Below are 25,293 nucleotides of genomic sequence, written 5' to 3' on the forward strand. Positions count from 1 at the left end.
TACTATTGCTACATGCTATTTTGCTATCAACGTTTGATATGTTTGTGACAACAAAAAATATAGTTACGACACTGGCAGTAAAAGATACTAAAGCTCCTTACAGCAGTCAGTTTCTCCAGACCGTAGTGGAACAAGTTCTGCAAGATTATGAACTCAAAAAAGAGCAGGTTCTTGCTATTGTAACTGATAATGCTTCAAACATGATAAGTACAATGTAACTGATGAATGAGAATAAGGTGAAGGTGAACAGTAGCTAGAAAAACATTTCACATTCAGTATGTTGGAGATGGAAAGCCACAGTCCTGTTCCTGTAACAGAGGAACAAACAGATATTACTACAGAATAACAGCAAAATGATTCTTTACAATTAGATGATCTTGTTGAAGCTGCTTCACACCTCTTTCCTATGCATCACATGAGCTGTGTTGTGCACATGCTGCAGATGGCAATGAAAGATAGTCTGCAAGAGGGACATGCTGGAACTCTGATTAGTAAACTGAGGAAATTGGCTCTTGCTGCCAGAACACCTAAAATTGATTCCATCTTGAAGAGACATGCTGGAAAGAGGGCAATTCTGGATCAAGCCAGATGGCTAAAGGTACCTTCACACATAATGATTTCGTTAACGATATCGTTGCTTTTTGTGACGTAGCAACGATATCGTTAACGAAATCGTTATGTGTGACAGCGACCAACGATCAGGCCCCTGCTGGGAGATAGTTGGTCGCTGGGAATGATCAGGACCTTTTTTTTTTGGTCGCTGATCACCCGCTGTCATCGCTGAATCGGTGTGTGTGACGCCGATCCAGTGATGTCTTCACTGGTAACCAGGGTAAATATCGGGTTACTAAGCGCAGGGCCGCGCTTAGTAACCCGATATATACCCTGGTTACCATTGTAAAAGTTAAAAAAAACAACTGTACATACTCACATTCCTGTCACGTCCCCCGGCGTCAGCTTCCCGCACTGACTGTCAGCACCGGCCGGCCGTAAAGCAGAGCACAGCAGTGACGTCACCGCTCTGCTTTACGGCCAGCGCTTACTCAGTGCAGGGAAGCTGACGCTGGGGGACGTGACAGGAATGTGAGTATGTACTGTTTTTTTTTTTACTTTTACAATGGTAACCAGGGTAAACATCGGGTTACTAAGCGCGGCCCTGCGCTTAGTAACCCAATGTTTACCCTGGTTACCCGGGGACTTCGGCATCGTTGGTCGCTGGAGAGCTGTCTGTGTGACAGCTCTCCAGCGACCACACAACGACTTACCAACGATCACGGCCAGGTCGCATCGCTGGTCGTGATCGTTGGTAAATCGTTTAGTGTAACGGTACCTTAACCCTCTGGAAACACTACATGAAGGTCAATGGACACAGGTGGCTGAACTGAAGGCATTGCTTCATCATCCATTTACAGTGACTAAAAAGTTACAAGCTGAGGATTTACCTCCTGGCATTTTTATAAAGGAGTGGAAGAACTTGTTGTTTTGCCTATCCCAAAGGGGAGGTTTAATCGCAGATGGCATTGCTGCTTCAATGAAATGGAGACACTATTAGAAAGTAATATTCTTCTAGTAGCTGTTTATGTGGACCCAAGTCATCGTATATTGCTGGATGATCAAGAGCTTACTAAATGAAAAGAAGCTCTGATAGAGGTAGCAGTTAGGAGGAGTGGGCTACAGGACGGCCAAGAGCAAGAGGACTTGGGTCCTGCCAGTGCTGCTGCTGCCATTTCTTCATCCTCATCAGACGAGGAGATGGATTTAGAAAAGTATTTAGATGACATGGAGCAGGCAAAGCGTCGCTGCAGAGAAAAAGATTCCACTCCCATAGAAAACAGAATGACCATGTTTCAGCAAAGTTTTCTACTTGCTCTCAAAGAAGAAGAAGAAGAGTTCAATCGTTCATCAAAAATGACTGCACGAGGCAATTCCTTTATACCCTGAAATTGTTATAGATGTTGCTCATGTGGTTACTGCTTTGCCACCAACCCAAGTTAGTGTAGAGAGGTTGTTCTCTAGCCTTCATTGGTGAAATATTACTATCGCTCTGATTGAAAGTGAAACGTCACTTTCAACAGCCAATCAGAGCGATCGTAGCCACGGGGGGGTGAAGCCACCCCCCTGGGCTAAAGTAAAACTCCTCCTGTCCCTGCAGGCCGGGTGAAATTACAGTTAACCCTTTCACCCAGCCTGCAGGAGCCCAATCCGGCCATGACGCATATGCTGCGTCACAGGTCGGAATGGCACAGGTTTTCATGACGCTTCTCTGCGTCAAAGGTCGGGAAGGGGTTAAACATGAGCCATGTATTAGGGAGTCGGAGTCGTCATGGAAATTGAGGAGTCAGAGGTTTTGCTTACTGACTCCACAGCCCTGTGGGAAAGCTTTGGGTCCTGATATTCATAAGACTGTTACTTTTGCCACATGCTAACCACCTAAACAGTGCTGCAAGCAAAGTACACACCTTCAAGCAACAGTATTCCCTATAGCATCTTTAGACACAGCTAGAATTGTTCGGTATAAGGAACATGACAGAACTTAGTGTTGATTTGACCCTTTCATCCTTAAATCTCAATGTTATTGAGCATTTATTGGATGTGAACGAATCTGTTTCGCCACTAAAAATGTAGAAGGGGGGGTACATATTTGTTATTGCCGAACTATAAAACAGTCACATTATTATTTTGAATGGTCAACACCAGAAAGAAACAAGACAAACACACTTAAGAATTTAACTTTTCATTGCAAAACATGAAATAAAGAGATAAAAAGTTGTATGTAAAAAATAATGATATCAACAGTAACGTTAAGGGTATGTTTCCACAGTCAGTAAACGCTGCGGGTTTGACGCTCCGTATAAGCCACAGCTTCAAACCCCACAGCGTCCAGACATTACAGCATAGTGGAGGGGATTTCAAGAAGTCCTATGTCCACTATGCGTTAAAAGACGCCCGCGGCTCCCTGTGTAAACGGACATGTGGTGCGTCTTTCCAGACCGCAGCATGTCTATTTATGTTGCGGAGACCGCAACATCTTTATAGCTTTACAGCTGATCGTGAGAACTGCAGTGCAAGTGACCGCCGGAGACCAAGTTATCTCTGGTGGTCATCTACAAGCTCTGATGTGTCTAGATGTCAGGCTGGATGGTGGCATATTGCCACAGTTCAGCCAAAGGCATCCAGATGTAGCAGGGCTGGACTTGTCATGGTACACTCGGTAATTGGACTACGTCGGACAAGTGAGTATTTGCGTTGGTTTATTATTTTATTTTTTTATTGCAGGAAATCGGGGGATTCGGGGAATCTACTATTTTTGCTAACCATCGAAGGTAAGCAGACTGCTGCGGCCTGGTACTATCAGGCTGGTAAGGTTTATGGATATTGGATCCTTACCAGCCTGAAATACCAGCCCCAGTAGTCTGTTTTACTTTGGCTGGTTAACATACATAGGGGGACCCCACGCTATTTAAAAAAAAAAAAATGTATTAAAAAGGAGGGGACCACTCTCCATGCTTTCCTCCACTTTCTGTGCCATGTACATCCAGCTGTGTTACAAGATTCACCGTTATGTAAATTAGTACACATGCGTCGTAAGCTGCGTTACTGCACTTAATACGCCTGTGGTTAGGAAGATAATGCGGTTTTACCGCATCTAATGAAAGTGTATACGTAATTTACACAGCGGAGACGGAGCATCTCCACTACATAAATTGACATGCTGCGGTCTGTAAAGACACACCGCATGTCCGTCTCGGTGGGTGAGCCGCGGGCATTGGTGCACACCTAGTGGGCATGGGATTTCTTGAAATCCCATCCACTATACTGTAACAGCTGGACGCTGCGTCCAACCCGCAGCATTTACCGACTGTGAGAACATATCCTAATATATCTGCAAACAGGAAATCACTTTTTTTTTCCTTCCAAGAAGCCAACTTTGAATTAGCTGTATTTCAAGTGACAAAAAAAAAAAACCTGCATGCAATGAAGAAACCCACGCGGAAAAAACGCATATAAAAAAAAATGAAGGTGATCTGCCAGTGACCTCAGATGCCGATTTGGTGCAGATTTTACTTACCTGTGTCAAATCCTGCACAAATACTGAGACATTCCTGACCGTGGAAACATACCCTAACTCTTTCACAAAAAACAAGCCTTCATACGGCTGTTGGTGAAAGCTACAGCTCTTAGAATATGGTGATAAAAACATACCTTTTTTATAGGTAAGGTTAAAAAAGCATGTTACCAATAAAAAAAACTTCCAACTTCTTCCTCAAAAAAACAAGCCCCTACTTAGGTCCACTATCTGATGGAATAAAATATAAGATCTTTTCATGTTACTTGTTACCAGTCAAATGCTCTGTAAAAGCAATACGTCTGCCCATCCACAAACAAAACCCAGTAAATACTGCACCCCCTAGTCTAAATGCCCCCCTCCTGTTTGAGTCTCACAATGTGCCTAAACGCAATTGGCGTCCACATGTTCGGCATTGCTGTAGTCAGGAAAGCACAATTATTTATGGGGCTTGTGTCTCCAGAAGCACAAGCTGGGCACAAATGTACAGACACGAACATGACAGATTTGCACCTTTCAGAAAACCTCTTGGAGTGGATGATGCAGAATGAAAACACCAGGGAGGCCAAAATAGTCATGTAGCCATAGAAGAATTCATAGGTATAAATTCTAAAACTGGGTCACTTTTGATGGTTTTCTGCTGTTCTGTCAACTTAAGGGCTTTGCAAAAGGTGCCTGCAAACTATTCCAGCAAAATTTGTTCTCAAAATGCCAATGGCGCTCCTTCCTGCTCAACCCTGCTGTGTGGCCAGACAGTAGTTTCCAATGAAACCATATCAACACATTCGGGAGAAATTCCACAACAAATTGTAGGGTTCAGTTTAGCTATTACCCTCGTATAAATCTAAGGTTTGCAGCTAATAAAAAAGTTTAACTTTTACCACTAAAAAAATTTCAGTATTTATATGGCTCATTGCACCTGTGGGCTCAAAATTCTTACTATACACCTAAATAAATTACAAATACGGTACCTTGAACAGTGAATTTTCCAATGTGTTGGTTTCTTTTGCTCTGCCACCTCAGAAGCTCTGCTAACGGATGAGCACAATCTGTGTTCCAAAAAGCCAAGTAGTGCTCCTTCCCATCTAATCCCCACTGTAAGCTCAAACCGCAGTGTACAACCACAAATGGGGTGCTGCCATATTCGGTAAAAATTGCATAAGAAATTGTTCTTTCTATGTTTGACTATTAACCCTTATAAACAAAAGAACTTGCCAGTGTGGACCTCAGACTAAAAAAGGTTGCCCACTTCTGGCCTAAAAATTTATGAAAAAACAATAATATTTTAAAAATACAGAAGAAAAAAAAATGTAGAAGTTGAAATCACCCCTTTTATCCAGAGAACCATAAAGAAAGGAAAACAATTGAAAAATTAACATCACAATATGGAATTAAATTTATCCTATTGATAAACGTTGTAAGGAGGAAACAAAAACACACCGGAATTGTGGGATCATTTTTATCACTTCACCATCCTAACAAAATGTATTGTAATAAGCAATGAAAGTATCATATTTGCACAAAATTAGTATCAAAAACGTCAGCTCAAGAAACAAACCTTCATTCAGCCGAATCAACAGAATAATAAAAAATGTTACTGAATGTATCAGAAAATTGCAACAAAAATAAAACATTTTTTTTTCATCCTTTAATAGAAGAAAAAACCCTACTGCATGATTGCGATCTCTGTGATCAGTCTGACCTAGACAAGCATATTTCCAGGCCATTTTTACTGCACAATGAATACTGTAAAAACAAAGCTCAAAGAACAATGGCGAAATTGTATTATTTTTAACCATTTCATTACACTTGGAATTTTTTCCATTATATGTTAAAATGAATGGTGCCATTCAAAACTAAAATTTGACCTACAAGAGAACCATGCCATCATACACGTATGTTGATGGAAAAAATACATTTATAGATATTAACCTCTTCATAACCGCAGGTATTTTCGTTTTTTGCTCCCCTTCTTCCCAGAGCCATAACTTTTTTATTTTTTGGTGAATATGGCCATGTGAGGCCTTGTTTTTTGTGGGACAAGTTGTACTTTTGAACGACACCATTGGTTTTAACATATTTTGTACTGGAAAACAGGAGAAAGATTCCAAGTGCGGTTAAATTGAAAAAAAAAAAAAGTTTTTTTTTTTACCATGTCCACTAAATGCTAAAACTGACCTGTCATTATGATTCTCCACGTCATTAGGAGCTCAGACACCAAACATGTCTAGATTCTTTTATTTAAGTGGTGAAAAATAAAATCCAAAAACTTTGGTACAAAAAAAATAAAATAAAATAAAATAAAAAAAGGACACCATTTTCCAAGACCTTTAGCGTCTCGATTTTTCGTGATCTGGGGTTGGGTGAAGGCTTATTTTTGCACGCTGAGCTGACGTTTTTATTGATACCATTTTGGTGTAGATACAATCTTTAGATTGCCCATTATTGCAATATATATTGATAGATCGGGCGATTCTGAATGCAGCAATACCAAATGTGTATATAATTTTTTTTTTTTTATATTGAATGGGGCGAAAGGGGAGCAACTTGAACTTTGATTTTTTTTTTTTACTTTTTGCATGCTTCAATAGTCTACATGGGCTGCAGTTGTCTGATCGCCTCTACTACACACCGGCGATGATCAGATCGCCTGTGTAGCAAAACTGCTGACTTGCTATGAGCATCGACCATCGGGCAGCACTCATAGCAATCTGGCTATGACTACCATAGAGGTCTGCTGGAGACCTCTGGTTGTCATGCCAACCCATCGGTGACCCACGATCACGTGGTGGGGGGTCAACGATGGGCGGGATTCCTGAAGCAGTTCCAGTAATCGCGAGTTAAATGCCGCTGTCAAAGATTGACCACGGCTTTTAACAGCTTAACAGCCACGGGTGGATCTTGATTCCACCCTCGGCTGTTAGGCTGCCTTCACACTAGCAGTATTTGGTCAGTATTTTACATCAGTATTTGCAACCCAAAACCAGGAGCGGGTGGTAAATACAGAAGTGGTGCATATGTTTCTATTATACTTTTCCTCTAATTGTTCCACTCCTGGTTTTGGCTTACAAATACTGCTAGTGTGACAACAGCCTTCGAGGCACATGTCAGCAGTTTTGAACAGCTGACATGTGCCGAGAAAGATGTGTGCTCAGCAGCGGTGCCGACATCAAAGGGAGGGATTCCGATGTGGGCATATTATTACACCCAATGTTGGAAAAGGGTTAAATATTTAAAAAAATAAAATAAAATAAAAAAAGACAAGAAAATAAATTGAAGTGCAAAAAAACAAAAAATCCCTGGTATTTAAAAAAACTTTCTGATCGGGATCCAAGAAGTATCTAGAATTCCTTGCCTAAGGAGGTGGTGATGGCGAACTCAGTAGAGGGGTTCAAGAGAGGCATGGATGTCTTCTTGGAGTGTAACAATATTGTATCTTACAGTTATTAGGTTCTTTAGAAGGGCGTAGATCTGGGGATTTATTCTGACAGAATATAGGCTGAACTGGATGGACAAATGTTTTTTTTCAGCCTTGCTAACTATGTTACTATTAATGAAGCATCGTTTCTCCTTGTGGAGAGTGACATTGTCGACATTGACTTTTAGGATTGCTACTTCCAATAGGTGGCACTAGAGTTCTAGTCCTCTTCCTCTCTAAAGAGACAATTTGCATATTTCCCAGAGGAGCATTGCGGCTTTAAGTCTCCTCACCTAGACATGCTTAACATGTCACTCTCCGCAAGGAGAAACGATACTTCTTGGATCCCGGTCAGACGCCTCTCAATAAGCCAAACCAGATCTCCACTTTGCACTGACGAGGGGCAGTACCCCGAAACACAGTGTCTGCAAATTGAGATTCTGGTTTGGCTTTTGTCCTAAATCATATGACAAGTCTCGTTAAAGGATCGATATTGACTTTTAGGATTCCTACTTCCAATAGGTGGCACTAGAGTTCTAGTCCACTTCCTCTCTGAAGAGACAATTTGCATACGTAGGACTCAAGACAGCCAGTGTGCACAGAGGCTTACTAACTGCGCCTGCTGGACGATTTAGGACCACATTACAATTCGATTGCAGTGTATGTTGGAGCTATTCATCAGCAGGCTTTTCTAAAGGTATTAAGTGGCAATGAAAAGTATTCACTTGCTCATATTGCTACTTAAATGTATTAGTAACATTTACAACCTTTCTATTGCTTGCAATAAATCAAGGAAGAATGACTAAAATAGCTCTGCACAAGTGGCTTTTCCAAATGCAACACAAAAGGCCATTATCAATCACTACAGCTGTCACAAATTTATTCAACCCTTTCCTGATGAGCATCTTTACTACTTAGTAGAGCATCCTTTGGCTGTTGTGATACACGATGCATAACCACACACACCATCTTCTTGGAACATTCCTGAGGAATCTTAGCTCAGTCTTCATATACAATGGCCTATTCTTTGGATTGTGTTCTGCAACAGCTTTCTTCAAATCCCAACAAATATTTTCTGTTTGGTTCAAGTCAGATGACCGACGGTCACTCCAGAATCTTCCAGGACTTTTTGGGAAACCAAGCCTTGGTGGACTATGTGGTATGCTTTGGACCATTGCCCTGTTGCAAGGCAGCGTAGACCAGCACTTTAGCTTCCTCACAGAAGGCATGGATGCTCTCTCCTAGGATTTTCTGATAATTGACTCAATAACAGTCTTATATATTGCAGGTTTGCAAGTGCATGAGAAAGCAAAGCAGCCCCAGAGCATGATGGAGCCACTGCTGTAGGCAGGGTGTTCTTTTCAGTGTATTCATTTTCTTTCTCCAGACATACAGCTGATCCAGAAAAGTTCCAGTTCTGTTATATCAACCCACAGGACAGATTCCACTATGGTTTTCAGCAAAGCACAGCTAGCTTTCTGATCAGTAAAGCTGTATGTCTTGGAGTTCGGGCATGGAGACGGTCAGCATTTACGGTAGTACGTGGCTTACTCTGCAAAACGAAACCTCAGTGCCTGCTGCTACCAGCAAATTTTCCTGCAAATCTTTTGTCAAGTCAAGGTATTTGGTGCGTTTTCTCTCATGCACACAAGAGATCGCGGCGGCCATTTTCCCAAAGCCGAGATGCAAACTCGGCTTTGGGAAAATGGCAGCCGCGATCTCTTGTGCGCACGCGCAGCATCCCGCGGCCATTTTCCTGAAGCCCCGTGCAGCAGAGCACTCCATCTGCGCACGCGCGGCCCCAGGAAGATGGCCGCCCCCACCGATGACAGGGGGTGATAGCGCAGATCGCGCGCTGCTTGTTCACGTGCCCACAGTGGATTAGTCACTTCAACATGCGCACACCACTACGCCACCAACGTAAAGCTGAGGAAGAAACAGCGCTGTGAACACGCCCACCCGACCAGCCTGATTGACAGGCGAAAACGGTGACTTTGGTAATGTATTTTGCAGCATAGGTGGGGAATCAGGGTACACTACATACACTATAGTAACGCACAGCGCAGGCCCTATTTAACAGTATTTATATCTCAATCTGAAAAAACGGGGTGACAGGTTCCCTTTAAGGTTAACTGTAGAGGTTGAACAGGTACTGCAGTTCAGGCCCTTATTTAAAAAGGAAAAATATGTTATGCACATATGATATTTGCAAATAGAAAAAAAAAGAAAAAATGTTCCAGCTTCTGGTAAAATATTCAGAATAATCTTTATTTCATCAAAAATCAAATAAATATGGTGGACAGGAACAAGTGACACGTTTCGAACACTGTTCTTTATAGCTTGATAAAGAACAACCGTGCTCGAAACGCGTCGCTTGCACCTGTGCACCATATTTTTTTTTCCCAATTTGATGGAATAACGTGGAATAAAGATTACTCTGAAAATTTTACCAGAAGTTGGAACATTTTCTTTTTTTTTTTTTTTGCAATTGCTACATGAGTGGTCGGCTCCTGATTCCGTGCATGATGGACTTAAAACTTCAACGGTGAGCTGGCATTATCCTTTTCTGTTTTCTACCCATGATCTTTGGAATGGAATCTTATCAAAGGCCGGTTTCACACGTCAGTGGCTCCGGTACGTGAAGTGACAGTTTCCTCACGTACAGGAGACACTGACTCACGTGGACACATTGAAATCAATGCGTCTCTGCACATGTCAGCGTGTTTTCACAGACCGTGTGTCTGTGTGCAAATCACGGAGACATGTCAGTGTTCGTGGGAGCGCACGGATTACACGGACCCATTAAAGTCAATGGGTCCGTGTAAAACACGTACCGCACACGGACGCTGTCTGTGTGCAGTGCAGGAGACAGTGCTACAGTAAGCGCTGTTCCCCCCAAAGTGGTGCTGAAGCCGCCATTTATATCTTCTGTCCAGCAGCTGGAAAGAAGATATGAAAAATCCTTTTTCCTTTGTTTTTTTCGGGTTTTAAATAAAGATCCCTGTCCCCACCCCCTCCCAACCCCCCGCTGTTAATGAAATACTCACCCGGCTCCCTCGCAGCGTCCTCTCCTGGCCGCACCTTCTCCTGTATGAGCGGTCATGTGGGGCCGCCGATTACACTCATGAATATGCGGCTCCACCTCCCATAGGGGTGGAGCCGCATATTCATCACTGTAATGGACGGCTTCAGCACCAGATGCAGGGGACAGCGCTTATCTCTAGCGCTGTCTCCTGCACGCTCCGTGTGGTACCCAGTGGGCACACGGGCAGCACACGTGTGCCACATAAACGCACCGACACACGGACACGGATAATTCTGGTACCGATTTTTCCAGTACCGGAATTATCTGGACGTGTGTGACTGGCCAAATACATGCTCTGGGGCAGATTCTCAGGGAGATCAGTGTCCGGCCTATAGATGTTAACAGCTCATTTACATTTAATGTGAATTTCTCTGTAATAATAATAATAATAATAATCTTTATTTTTATATAGCGCTAACATATTCCGCAGCGCTTTACAGTTTGCATACATTATCATCGCTGTCCCCGATTGGGCTCACAATCTAGAATTCCTATCAGTATGTCTTTGGAATGTGGGAGGAAACCGGAGTGCCCGGAGGAAACCCACGCAAACACGGAGAGAACATAAACTCTAATAAGACATAAGATTGCAGATCTCAAGGTATCATTTTATTTAGCTTATTAAGACCTACGTGCCCATACACAAGTGCTTCTCACTAAATTAGAATATCAGGAAAGAGTTAATTTATTTCAGTACTCCAATACAAAAAGTGAATCTCATATTACATAGAGTCATTACAAACAGAGTGAGGTATTTCAAGTGGTTATTTCTGTTAATGTTGATAATTATGGCTTACAGCCAATGAAAACCCAAAAGTCATTATCTCAATAAATTAGAATACTTCATAACAACAGCTTGAAAAAAAATGATTTTAACATCCGAAACGTTGACCTACTGAAATGTATGTTCAGTAAATACACCAAGTACTTGGTCGGGCAACTTTTGCATCAATTATGGCATCAATGCGACATGGTAGTTTAACCTCCTAAATGATGCAATCAATCAATTCATTGTGGGGGAAGATGTAGTTTCTAAAATGGGGTCACTCATGAGGGGTTTCTGTTGTTCTGGCTCCTCAGGGGCTCTGCCAATGTGACATGGCACCCTCAAACCATTCCATCAAAATCTGAACTCCAATATGGCGCTACTTCCCTCCTGAGGTATCTGTGTACAGAGAAATTGCAAAAATAAAAAAATTTGGGGCAAAAATTTTTTTGCGGGAACAATAATTTGCTTCCACAGATCAACATTGTAAAATAATGTTCAGCACCTGAGGGTTTAAGGTGTTCACATCTAGATACATTCCTTGAGGGATCTAGTTTACAAAATGTCACTTGTAGGGGGGGGGGGGGGGGGGGGGGGGAGTTCCCACTGTTTGGGCACATCTGTCCGAACACGACATGGCGTCCACTAATGATTTCAGCAAATTTTACGTTCAAGAAATTCCGAACCCTGCCATGCACCCTAACAGTGGATTTCCTCCCCATATAAGATTTTTGCACCCTTGCGGAAAGAAAAAAATGCGAGTCTAAAGTTTTTTTTGTTTTTTTTTAAAGTCAAGCTTAGTTTTTCGTTTCACATTCCATTAAGTCCTGTGAAGCACTTGAATGTGGTTTTGAGCACCTTGAGGGGTGCAGTTTTTAGAATGGTGTCTCTTTTGGGTATTTTCTGTCATACAGGTATGTACTTCATGTTAGTGGTAACTTTTCTTCGATATTACTTGCGATTATTTATGAAAAAAACAGAAATATGGCGAAAATTTTTAAAATTTTGCCATTTTCAAACTTTGTATTTTTATGCCCTTCAATCAGAGAGATATGTCACGAAAAATAATTAATAAATAACATTTCCCACATGTCTACTTTATATCAGCACAATTTTGGAAACAACATTTTTTTTGTTCGGGAGTTATAAGGGTTAAAAGTTGACCAGCAATTTCTCATTTTTACAACACCATTTTTTTTTTTTAGGGACCACATCACATTTGAAGTCATTTTGAGGGGTCTATATGATAGAAAATAACGAAGTGTGACACCATTCTAAAAACTACATTGTCTTCCCCTACGTTGAAAATAAGTTTATGTTCATATATTTCTCAGTTATAGACTCCCCTGCGAGGGAGTACATCTACATTTAAATTTCGCACTGTTATTGAAAATTTCAATAAAAATTTTTTGAAACTAAAAACTACACCCCTCAAGGTTCTCAAAACCACATTCAAGAAGTTTATTAACCCTTTACGTGCTTCACAGGAACTGAAAATGTGGAAGGAAAAAATAAACATTTACGGTAACTTTTTTTTGCAAACATTTTAATTCAGAACCATTTTTTATTTTCACAAGTGTAAAAACAGAAATGTAACCATAAATTTTGTTATGCAATTTCTCCTGAATACGCCAATACCCCATATGTGGGGGTTAACCACTTTTTGGGCGCACCGCAGAACTTGGAAGTGAAGGAGCGCCGTTTGACTTTTTCAATGCAGAATTGGCTGGAATTGAGATCGGATGCCATGTCACGTTTAGAGAGCCCCTGATGTGCCTAAACAGTGGAAACCCCCCACAAGTGACACCGTTTTGGAAACTAGACCCCTTAAGGAACTTATCTAGATGTGTGGTGAGCACTTTGAACCCCCATGTGCTTCACAGAAGTTTATAACTTAGAGCCATGAAAATGAAAAAAATCGCATTTGTTTACACAAAAATGATCTTTTCGCCAACAAATTCTTATTTTCACAAGGGTAACAGGAGAAATTAGACCACAAAAGTTGTTGTGCGATTTCTCCTGAATACGTCGATACCCCATATGTGAGGGTAAACCACTGTTTGGGCGCACCGCAGAGCTTGGAAGAGAAGGAGTGCAGTTTTACTTTTTCAATGTAGAATTGGCTGGAATTGAGATCGGACGCCATGTCGCGTTTGGAGAGCCCCTGACGTGCCTATACAGTAGAAACCCCCCCACAAGTGACCCCATTTTGGAAACTAGACCCCCCATGGAACTTATCTAGATGTGTGGTGAGAACTTTGAATGCCCAAGTGCTTCACAGAAGTTTATAATGCAGAGTCGTGAAAATAAATATTTTTTTTTCCACAAAAAAGATTTTTTAGCCCCCAAGTTTTTATTTTCACAAGGGTAACAAGAGAAATCGGACCCCAAAAGTTGTTGTCCAATTTGTTTTGAGTATGCTGGTACCACATATGCGGGGGTAAACCACTGTTTGGGCGCACGGCAGAGCTCGGAAGGAAGGAGCGCAGTTTTGGAATGCAGACTTTGATAGAATGGTCTGTGGGCGTTATGTTGCGATTGCAGAGCCCCTGATGTACCTAAACAGCAGTAACCCCCCACAAGTGACCCCATTTTGGAAACTAGACCCCCCAAGGAACTTATCTACATTTGTGGTGAGAACTTTGAATGCCCAAGTGCTTCATAGAAGTTTAGAATGCAGAGTCGGGAAAATAAAAAAATATTTTTTTTCCACAAAAAAGATTTTGTAGCCCCCAAGTTTTTATTTTCACAAGGGTAACAGGAGAAATTGGACCACTAAAGTTGTTGTCCAATTTATCCCGAGTACGCTGATGCCCCATATGTGGGGGTAACCCACTGTTTGGGCGCACGGCAGAGCTCAGAAGGGAGGGAGCACCATTTGACTTTTTGAGCGCAAAATTGGCTGTCGTGTTTGGAGACCCCCTGATGTACCTAAACAGTGGAAACCCCCCAATTCTAGCTCCAACCCTAACCCAAACACACCCCTAACCCTAATCCCAACCCTTACCCCAAAACAACCCTAATGTCAACCCTAACCATAACCCTAATCAAAACCCTAAATCCAACACACCCCTAATCCTAATCTCAACCCTAACCTCAAACCTAACCCTAATCCCAATACACCCCTAATCACAACCCTAACCTTAACCCTAATCCCAAACCTAACCCTAATCCCAAGCATAACCCTAATGCCAACCCTAACCCTAATACCAACCCTAATCCCAACTCTAACCCTAACTTTAGCCGCAACCCTAGCCCTAACTTTAGCCCCAACCCTAACTTTAGCTCCAACCCTAACCCTAAGGCTACTTTCACACTTGCGTTTGGCATCCGTCGCAATCCGTTGTTTTGGACAAAAAACGGATCCTGCAAATGTGCCCGCAGGATGCGTTTTTTGCCCATAGACTTGTATTGCCGACGGATCGCGACTGATGGCCACACGTCGCGTCCGTCGTGCACTGGATCAGATGTGTTTTGGCGGACCATCGGCACAAAAAAAGTTCAATGTAACGTTTTTTTGTACGTCGCATCCGCCATTTCTGACCGCGCATGCGTGGCCGTAACTTCGACCCCTCCTCCCCAGGACATAGATTGGCCGACGCATTGCGACGGCCCCATACCGACGTAAGTGTGAAAGAACCCTAACCCTAAATTTAGCCCCAACCCTAACCCTAAATTTAGCCCCAACCCTAACCCTAAATTTAGCCCCAACCCTAACCCTAATTTTAGCCCCAACTGCTCTTCTCCTGCCGGCCGGCAGATGGCGACAGATGGCGGGGGCACTGTGCATGCGCCCGCCATTTTATGTTCCCATGAAGACGCCGGTGGCCAGGAGGAGCAGCAGGAGGACCCAGGGACACCGGTAAGTATAATAGGGTCCACGAATCCCCCTATTTCTCTGTCCTCTGATGTGCGATCACATGAGAGGACAGAGAATTACACTTTGCTTTTTTTTTTTTTTTTGCGGTCGCCGGTAGTTAATTACCGGCGATTGCAAAACAGGGGTCGGTAAAACCAACCCCGATCATGTTCTTTGGGGTCTCGGCTACCCCCCCGGCAGCCGAGACCCCAAAGATCCCTCCGGTGCCAGCCGGCAGGCGCACTGCGCATGCGCCCGCCATTTTTTTGCCGGAAAAAGATGGCGACGCCCATCGGGAGCCACGAGGAGCACCGGGGGAGACAGGTGCGTATCGGAGGGCTATTGGGGACCCCATTTCTCTGTCCTCTGATGTTCGATCACATCGGAGGACAAAGAAATTAAAAGGGAAATCGCGTTTTTTGGGGGGTTTTTTTGCTATCGCCGGTAAACGGTAAATTACCGTCGATCGCAAAAGCGGGGTCGGTAAAAACCAACCCGAATCATGGTCTCTGGGGTCTCGGCTACACCCGACAGCCGAGACCCCGGAGAAAATCCGACTCTGGGGGGCGCTATTTACTTATTCCACAGCGCCGTCGGCGCTGTGGTTTAAGTACCCTTAGCGGCCGCCATTAAAAGGCGTATCGGCGGTCGTTAAGGGGATAAGGCAGGGGTGTCAGACTGCATTCCTCGAGGGTCGCAAACCATGCGTGTTTTCAAGATTTCCTTAGCATTGCACAAGGTGCTGGAATCATGTGTGTAGGTGATTAAATTATCACCTGTGCAGTACAAGGAAATCCTGAAAACATGACCTGGTTGCAGCCCTCGAGGAATGCAGTTTGACACCCCTGGGTTAAGGGCATACAAATTAAAGTTTGCAAATTGCGACATTTTCGCTAAAATTCCAAAAAAAAAATTCACAAATAAACACAAATCATATCGAGCAAATTTTACCACTAACATGAAGTACAATATATGTCATGAAAAAACAATCTCAGAATCACCGGGATCCGTTGAAGCGTTCCAGAGTTATAACCTCCTAAAGTGACAGTGGTCAGAATTGTAAAATTTGGCCCGGTCAATAAGGTGAAAACAGGCTTGGGTGAAGGGGTTAAGTAATCTTTACCAGAACAACAACTAGAAAAAGCATTAGAGGTTTTTCCATCTCTATGAGATTGATGATTTTTTGACTGCTCCCAGCTCCTGCAGATCAGCGCCTATTCATACAATGGCAGGAGATCTGCAGGACCCACAGAATCCGCTAGCAGTGTGATGGAAGAGACATTCTGTCCCGTGCACAGTACATCTGACCCAGCCAGAAGTGATAAGACCCCTCTCCTGCAGGGTTCCGGGTGTAAGACCCCTATTCAGGATAGGTTTTTCAACATATCACAGTAGTGGAAAACCCCTCCACTATGTTCAAGGTACATCATGCAATTCATGACAATAGCAGGTGGTTGTGTTGTCGGAGCAGAGTCATTAGATGAATACGGAGAAGGAAACATTGTAATTTGGCATCAGATCAGTGTAGCCAGTCAGACATTGGGGTGACGTCCGCCACACAAGCACTGCCAACCAGAGTATGAACATTTACAGAAAACAAATTCAGCATGGGTACTAGTTCTCATGGAGAATGGACACAATGTATGGCAATACCATCTGGAAAATGCCCTGCAGCGGAAGGCCGTCTTTTCCCACACACGTATGCCCGAGCAAATCACTATTACATCACTTGAATCTGAGATATGAGCAACTTGGCTGTAAATACACAGAAAGTTCAGCTTCCAAGCAGAATAGAGGACGGCTTTCAGTCTTGCAATCAGTGGCTCAGAACAATGTGCCCCATCCATCAATGCGAGTTAGGCCGCAGCACAACACAGCAGGAGCACCAGCTGGAGTAAAGGGATTGACCAGGTCTCACTATGCAGACGATCCTAAATATTTGCAGTGAAAACCCCTTCAGATGGTATGGATGGCTGTACAGCTTATTATGTTACATGCAGATACAATGGTACCTGGCTATAAAGACGCTGCCCGCAGCACATCCATTACTGGCCATATAATGTACACACATCATGTATGCGCTCATCCAGGCCTGCACTGCTATGCCGTGTCCCACCAGCAGTATATATAGTGGCCAGTGACAATAGTGGGGGCTCACTCACCATCTATATACAATGGCCGGTGACAATACAGTGGGGGCTCACTCACCATCTATATACAATGGCCGGTGACAATACAGTGGGGGCTCACTCAACATCTATATACAATGGCCGGTGACAATACAGTGGGGGCTCACTCACCATCTATATACAATGGCCGGTGACAATACAGTGGGGACTCACTCACCATCTATATACAATGGCCGGTGACAATACAGTGGGGGCTCACTCACCATCTATATACAATGGCCGGTGACAATACAGTGGGGGCTCACTCACCATCTATATACAATGGCCGGTGACAATACAGTGGGGGCTCACTCACCATCTATATACAATGGCCGGTGACAATACAGTGGGGGCTCACTCACCATCTATATACAATGGCGGGTGACAAGAGCGGGGACTCACTCACCATCTATATACAATGGCCGGTGACAATATAGTGGGGGCTCACTCACCATCTATATACAATGGCCGGTGTCGGTGACAATAGTGGGGACTCACTCACCATCTATATACAATGGCCGGTGACAATAGTGGGGGCTCACTCACCATCTAGATACAATGGCCGGTGACAATACAGTGGGGGCTCACTCACCATCTATATACAATGGCCGGTGACAATAGTGGGGGCTCACTCACCATCTATATACAATGGCCGGTGACAATACAGTGGGGGCTCACTCACCATCTATATACAATGGCCGGTGACAATACAGTGGGGGCTCACTCACCATCTATATACAATGGCCGGTGACAATAGTGGGGGCTCACTCACCATCTATATACAATGGCCGGTGACAATAGTGGGGGCTCACTCACCATCTATATACAATGGCCGGTGACAATAGTGGGGGCTCACTCACCATCTATATACAATGGCCGGTGACAATAGTGGGGGCTCACTCACCATCTATATACAATGGCCGGTGACAATAGTGGGGGCTCACTCACCATCTATATACAATGGCCGGTGACAATAGTGGGGGCTCACTCACCATCTATATACAATGGCCGGTGACAATAGTGGGGGCTCACTCACCATCTATATACAATGGCCGGTGACAATAGTGGGGGCTCACTCACCATCTATATACAATGGCCGGTGACAATAGTGGGGACTGACCATCGCCAGACATGACAGATCGGCTTCATTCAGACACAAAACATAGGAAAGAATAAGCCGCAGCATAGCAGGCAAATCACAGGAAACTTTCATTTTCTACAATGGATGTGAATACGTTTCTGCCCAATGATGACAGAAGTATTCCCCGAGTGATACCTTTATTGGCTAACCAGAAAATGATATGTTTGCAGCTTTCAGAGCACAGGGGCTCCTTCAGGCAGATTACAGATAGGTAGCTACTGTGAAGGAGCCTCTGTGCTCTGAAAGCTGCAAACATATTATTTTCTGGTTAGCCAATAAAGGTATCACTCGGGGAATACTTCTGTCATCATTGGGCAGAAACGTATTCACATCAATTTTTCTGACTAACACGGTGCCACAATACAATTTGTTATTGTACATCATTTTCTACAACAAACTGCACCACTGCAGCCCAAGTAAAGGGATGGACTTAACCCATTAAACAAAACATTAAGGGTAATTTTACAGAAATTAAATATACAGTACTGGCTCATTTAATGGAAAATATTTAATTGTGCATGTAGGAATCTAATAATCTCAGCATGCCCGGGCAGAACGCTACAAGCATGGGGAGTTTCAGTAAAAAGTGACATTTTTGGTGCAGTTTTGTGCCAGACTTGCACTGGCATCACTTTCCAATGCGCCTGGATAGGGCTCATAACAGCAGGAAATGTTTTGTGGACAGAAAGTTACTACTTGGGAAAAAGGAAACAATGTTGGAGTATTTGTGTAAATAGAGGCCATCCATACAATGGGCTAGTGAGGGGACAAGCTGCAGGTGCCGCCGGCTCAGATACACTGCGATACTCGGCATCACATCACCCGGAGCCGGCCATTGTTATGTGCACACGTAACGGCCTCCCACACCGCGATCACACTGACATTACTCGGACGCCTCGGTCCCGCATACACAGATCAGCATCACCGCGTAAACAAAGGGCTGGCGGAACTTACTGGTGTGTTTCCAGCCATGGGCTCGGGGGATGCCGCCAGAGACTTGTCACATCGGAGCAGCCATCAGTAACGGGCAGCAGCTCGGGGAACTTCCAGCCTCATCACACACCGGCCCGGAAAGAGGTGCTGCAGCAGCCTGGGTGGAGCAGAGTGGCGGCTGCCAGCTGTGAGGGCTTTCTAGCAGCAGTGAGTGCCCGGAGGCAGCAGAGCAGACGGTGCAGCAGGCCTCGGATGGGGATGATGGAGAGCAGGGGAGACAAACCAGCAGCTGCCGGGCACCAGCTGCCCACCGCCCAGCACAGGCTGCCCACCGCCCAGCACAGGCTGCCCACCGCCCAGCACAGGCTGCCCACCGCCCAGCACAGGCTGCCCACCGCCCAGCACAGGCTGCCCACCGCCCAGCACAGGCTGCCCACCGCCCAGCACAGGCTGCCCTCACATGGAATGCCCGCTATGGAGGCAGTGCCCGGGCACACGGCGAGGAGGCCCCCGGGATGCGCCGCACTGAGGACCCTGCTGCTTCCTCCCTTTTGTTCCTGCACTGTGCAGAGAGGAGCCAGCGCCAGTGACCATTACATGTCACCGGATTCTCCCGTGCCGTGTGTAGCAGACAATGCCGCACCTGCTCCCCCACCAGTCCCTAATGTAGATCCATCAGTTGCGGAAGCGCAAGGTTACAGAGCAGGAGATGCGCGATCATCGACCTCGTCCGCGTCTTGCCGAGCGCTTCTCCCCCTCCCACCTCACACACCGAGCCGTGCCGTCATCCCAAGCCTCTTAGCTCCACCCAACGACTGCTCTAACTGTCAGCCTTAGGTCAGCCCCTACAGTGTTCTCATTGGGCGGCAAAGAGACTCCGCCTACGTTTGCCATTGGCTCTAAGCAGGAGGGCCTGTAGTATCATGGGAAATGTAGTCCATACAGGTTAGACGGCCTCTCTTCCTAGGACGTTTTGCTGGCTAACACAAACTACAAGTCCCAGGAGCAAACACCACAAACCGGTGCGGTAAAGGCTCCGTTCCTCTTCTACGCTATCTTCTCCATAGTACTGCGCAGGTCAGAAGAAGGAGTGCTGCTGCCTCCACGGATGTGGGAGGCGGGTGTGGAGTGTGCGGGCTGCGGGGTACTTCTCAGGACACGTGACGGGGTGAGTTACTGTGGGCTTTTCCTATGTGAGTTATCAATTATTACACGAGGGTGGTTGGAGCATATACCCGGATGCAGAGGCTGGTGGGGTGGTACATGTGATATGAGCGGGCAGAGCACAGTAACTTCTAGTCTGACATAGCTGGTGCGGTGTTAGAGGGATTGTTCAGGGCTTCAAAAATGCTCGGTGCATCTGAAACCAATCACTTTACAAGGCTCTGTGCACATCAGCGTTATTGGATTCCTTAGAACCTGCAGTGGAGTGGGCGGGCAATGTAGCCCTATGTGGGGAGGGGTGTGGGCATGTATCTCTAATGGGGCGTGGGTGGGTAGATGGCTCTAATGGGGCGTGGGTGGGTAGATAGCTCTAATGGGGCGTGGGTGGGTAGATGGCTCTAATGGGGCGTGGGTGGGTATGTAGCCCAGTGTGGTTGGGCATGTAGCTCTAATGGGGCGTGGGTGGGTATGTAGCCCTGTGTGTGTGGGCATGTAGCTCTAATGCATACCTCCCAACTTTTGAAGCTGGGAAAGAGGGACAAAGTTAGCGGCGCGCAATGCGCGCCGCGGCAAATTTTAGGCCACGCCTCTGACCACACCCGTTCACTAGTCACACCCATATCCACGTCTCAACCACACCCATTTAGCACTGCTGATCACACTGTTCATAAAGAATAATTATAAACAAAAAAATATGGCCACACTGCTCCATACTGTATAATGGCCACACATGATGCCCCATACTGTATAACGGCCACACATGATGCTCCATACTGTATAACGGCCACACATGATGCTCCATACTGTATAACGGCCACACATGATGCTCCATACTGTATAACGGCCACACATGATGCTCCATACTGTATAACGGCCACACATGATGCTCCATACTGTATAACGGCCACACATGATGCTCCATACTGTATAACGGCCACACATGATGCTCCATACTGTATAACGGCCACACATGATGCTCCATACTGTATAACGGCCACACATGATGCTCCATACTGTATAACGGCCACACATGATGCTCCATATTGTATAACGGCCACACATGATGCTCCATATTGTATAACGGCCACACATGATGCTCCATATTGTATAATGGCCGCACATGATGCTCCATACTGTATAACGGCCGCACATGATGCTCCATACTGTATAACGGCCACACATGATGCTCCATACTGTATAACGGCCACACATGATGCTCCATACTGTATAACGGCCACACATGATGCTCCATACTGTATAACGGCCACACATGATGCTCCATACTGTATAACGGCCACACATGATGCTCCATACTGTATAACGGCCCCACATGATGCTCATTACAGTATAACAGCCGCACATGATGCTCCATACTGTATATTGGCCGCACATGATACTTCGTACCGTATAATGGCCACACATAGCTACTCCTACACACGCGGCTGCGCTCCGTACACTTTGCATACACGGCTCCACTCCATACATCTCAAACACACACGGCTCCGCTCCATACATCTCGTACACACGGCACTACGTACACCTCATACACACACCGCTCCGCTCCATACACATTGCAGAAGCTACTCCGCTCCGTATACCTTGCACACACACGGCTCCGCTGCGTACACCTCATAAACATACGGCTCCTCTCCATACATCTCGTACACACACGGCTCCGCTCTATACATATTGCACACACATGGCTCTGCTACGCACACCTCGTACACACGTGGCTCTGCTCTGTACACCTCGTACACACGTGGCTCTGCTCTGTACACCTCGTACACACGTGACTCCACTCCATACACCTTTCACACTCTGCTCTCATCCGAACACCTCTTACACGACTCCGCTCCGTACACACGCGGCTGTGCTCCATACACCTCGTGCACGCGACTCCGCTCCGTACACCTTTCACATGCTGCTCCGCTCCGTACACCTTGTACACACGCGGCTGTGCTCCGTACACCTCGTACACATGGCTCCGTACACCTCGTACACACGCGGCTGCGCTCCGTACACCTCATGCACACGGCTCCGTACACCCCTTACACACACGGCTCAGCTCCATACACCTCGTACACACACGGCTCTGCTACATCCACCCTGTAAACACCTCCTGACCTCACACATACGCTGCCTTACCCTCCTCCGGCGCCATGGCAACCAGCAAAGTCCTGTACACGGAGGTCCTCCTCCCGAATCCGATCATGTGACCCCTGACTCCTCCCATCCTGTGACCTCATCACAGGTCCTGTGCACAGAGCAGCCATTATGTGCTGCTGTGCTGGCCGGGTGCAGGGAGCTCTCAGCTGACCGACCGGGTGATTCACATACCTCCCAACCAGTGCGGGACAATTAATGTCCCGCCCGGGATCGCAGGACTGACTGTCAAAATCAGGACAGTCCCGCTGGATCCGGGACGGTTGGGAGGTATGCTAATGGGGTGTGGGCATGTAGCTCTAATGGGACGTGGATGGGCATCTAGCTCTAATGGGGCGTGGGTGGGTATGTAGCCCAGTGTGGGCAGGCATGTAGCCCTAATGGGGCGTGGGTGGGCATGTAGCTTTGTGTGGGGAGGGGTGTGGGTATGTAGTTCTAATGGGACGTGGGTTGGCATGTAGCCCTGTGTGGGTAGGGGTGTGGGTATGTAGCTCTAATGGAGTGTGAACGAGCATGTAGCTCTAATGGGGTGTGGGTGGGCATGTAGCCTGTGTGGGGAGGGGTGTGGGTATTTAGCTCTAATGGAGTGTGGGTGAGCATGTAGCTCTAATGGAGTGTGGGTGAGCATGTATCTCTAATGGGACCTGGGTGGGCATGTAGCTCTAATGGTGCGCAGGCGAGCATGTAGCCTTGTGTGGGGAGGGGTGTAGGCATTTAGCTCTAATGCAGAGGTGACAAACTGCATTCCTCGAGGGCCGCAAACAGGTCATGTTTTCAGGATTTCCTTGTATTGCACAAGGTGCTGGAATCAATCTGTGCAAGTGATTAAATTATCACCTGTGCAATACAAGAAAATCCTGAAAACATGACCTGTTTGTGGCCCTTGAGGAATGCAGTTTGACACCTCTGCTTTAATGGAGTGTGGGTGGGCATGTAGCCCTGTGTGGGGAGGGGTGTGGGTATGTAGCTCCAATGGGACCTGGGTGGGCATGTAGCCCTGTGGGGAGGGGTGTGGGTATGTAGCTCTAATGGAGTGTGGGCGAGCATGTAGCTCTAATGGGAGGTGGGTGGGCATGTAGCTCTAATGGGGCGTGGATATGTAGCCCTGTGTGGGTGGGCATGTAGCTCTAGTGGGGGGGCGTGTGGGCATGTATTTTGCATTTCCGTGCGGTCGCCGCACATGGCAAATCGCCGCATGCGGATGCATCCGCATACAACACATGTCCCTGTGTACCCAATATTAAAGATAGGTACGTAGGGCAATGCAGGACGTATACAGAAGTAGGTGGAGCTTCAGGGAGGAAGTACGCAGCCCTCATGAACGCAAATGTGAAACCAGCCTTACCCTCATTGTGGAGTGTGTCAATGACTGCCTTCTGGACATCTGTCAAGTCAGCAGTCTTCCCCCCAGACTAAGGGACCTTTTTAAACGCTTAGGGTACGTGCACACGTAGAATGGTCCTCTGCAGATTAGATAAATCAGCAGGGCAAAAACACCACGTTTTTCCTGCTGATTTACTGCGGTTTTACACCTGCGGTTTTCAATTATGGAGCAAGTGTAAACCGCTGCGGATTCTGCACAAAGAATTGGCATGCTGCGGAATGTAAACCGCTGCGTTTCCGTACGTTTTTTTCCACAGCATGGGCACAGCGTTTTCGGTTTCCCATAGGTTTACATTGTACTGTAAACTCATGGGAAACTGCTGCGGATTCGCATCAAAATCCACAACGTGTGCACATAGCCTTAGGAAGCCTTTGCAGGTGTTTTTTTGTTAATTTTTCTAATTTACTGAGATAATGACTTTTGGGTTTTCATTGGCTGTAAAAATTAACAGAACTAAGCACTTGAAATACATCACTCTGTTTGTAATGACTGTTTAACCCCTGAGTGACAGAGCCAATTTGGTACTTAATGACCGAGCCAATTTTTGCAATTCTGACCACTGTCACTTTATGAAGTTATAACTCTGGAACGCTTCAACGGATCCCGCTGATTCTGAGATTGTTTTTTCGTGACATATTGTACTTCATGTTAGTGGTAACATTTCTTCGATATTACTTGCGATTATTTATGAAAAAAACGGAAATATGGCGAAAATTTTTAAAATTTTGCAATTTTCAAACTTTGTATTTTTATGCCTCTAAATCAGAGAGATATGTCACGAAAAATAGTTAATAACATTTCCAACATGTCTACTTTGCATCAGCACAATTTTGGAAACAAATTTTTTTTTGTTAGGGAGTTATAAGGGTTAAAAGTTGACCAGCAATTTCTCATTTTTACAACACCATTTTTTTTTTTTAGGGACCACATCACATTTGAAGTCATTTTGAGGGGTCTATATGATAGAAAATAATGAAGTGTGACACCATTCTAAAAACTACACCCCTCAAGGTTCTCAAAACCACATTCAAGAAGTTTATTAACCCTTTACGTGCTTCACAGGAACTGAAACAATGTGGACGGAAAAAATGAACATTTAACTTTTTTTTCCAAACATCGTAATTCAGAACCATTTTTTTTATTTTC

The 25,293-nt window shown here is 45.3% G+C and overlaps 2 protein-coding genes across 3 annotated transcripts in view; one reads left to right on the forward strand and one right to left on the reverse strand.

Annotated features, from left to right (window-relative positions):
• ARID4B (AT-rich interaction domain 4B) overlaps positions 1-20,202 on the reverse strand; it is a 402,063-nt gene extending 381,861 nt beyond the window's left edge. The window contains exon 1 of one of the 2 annotated variants that reach the window (XM_069769485.1): positions 20,080-20,202. The gene's annotated coding sequence lies outside the window, so the exon portion shown is untranslated. Of the gene's footprint in view, positions 1-19,457; positions 19,593-20,079 lie in introns of those variants that run through there. The other variant, XM_069769484.1, reaches the window with a different exon arrangement.
• A 260-nt stretch (positions 20,203-20,462) lies between these two features.
• Positions 20,463-25,293, forward strand: part of GGPS1 (geranylgeranyl diphosphate synthase 1) — a 45,014-nt gene continuing 40,183 nt past the window's right edge. The window contains exon 1 of the mRNA XM_069769487.1: positions 20,463-20,604. The gene's annotated coding sequence lies outside the window, so the exon portion shown is untranslated. The remainder of the gene's footprint in view (positions 20,605-25,293) is intronic.

This window comes from Ranitomeya imitator, chromosome 5, assembly GCF_032444005.1.
Source record: "Ranitomeya imitator isolate aRanImi1 chromosome 5, aRanImi1.pri, whole genome shotgun sequence".
In the NCBI taxonomy this organism is placed as follows: domain Eukaryota; kingdom Metazoa; phylum Chordata; class Amphibia; order Anura; family Dendrobatidae; genus Ranitomeya; species Ranitomeya imitator.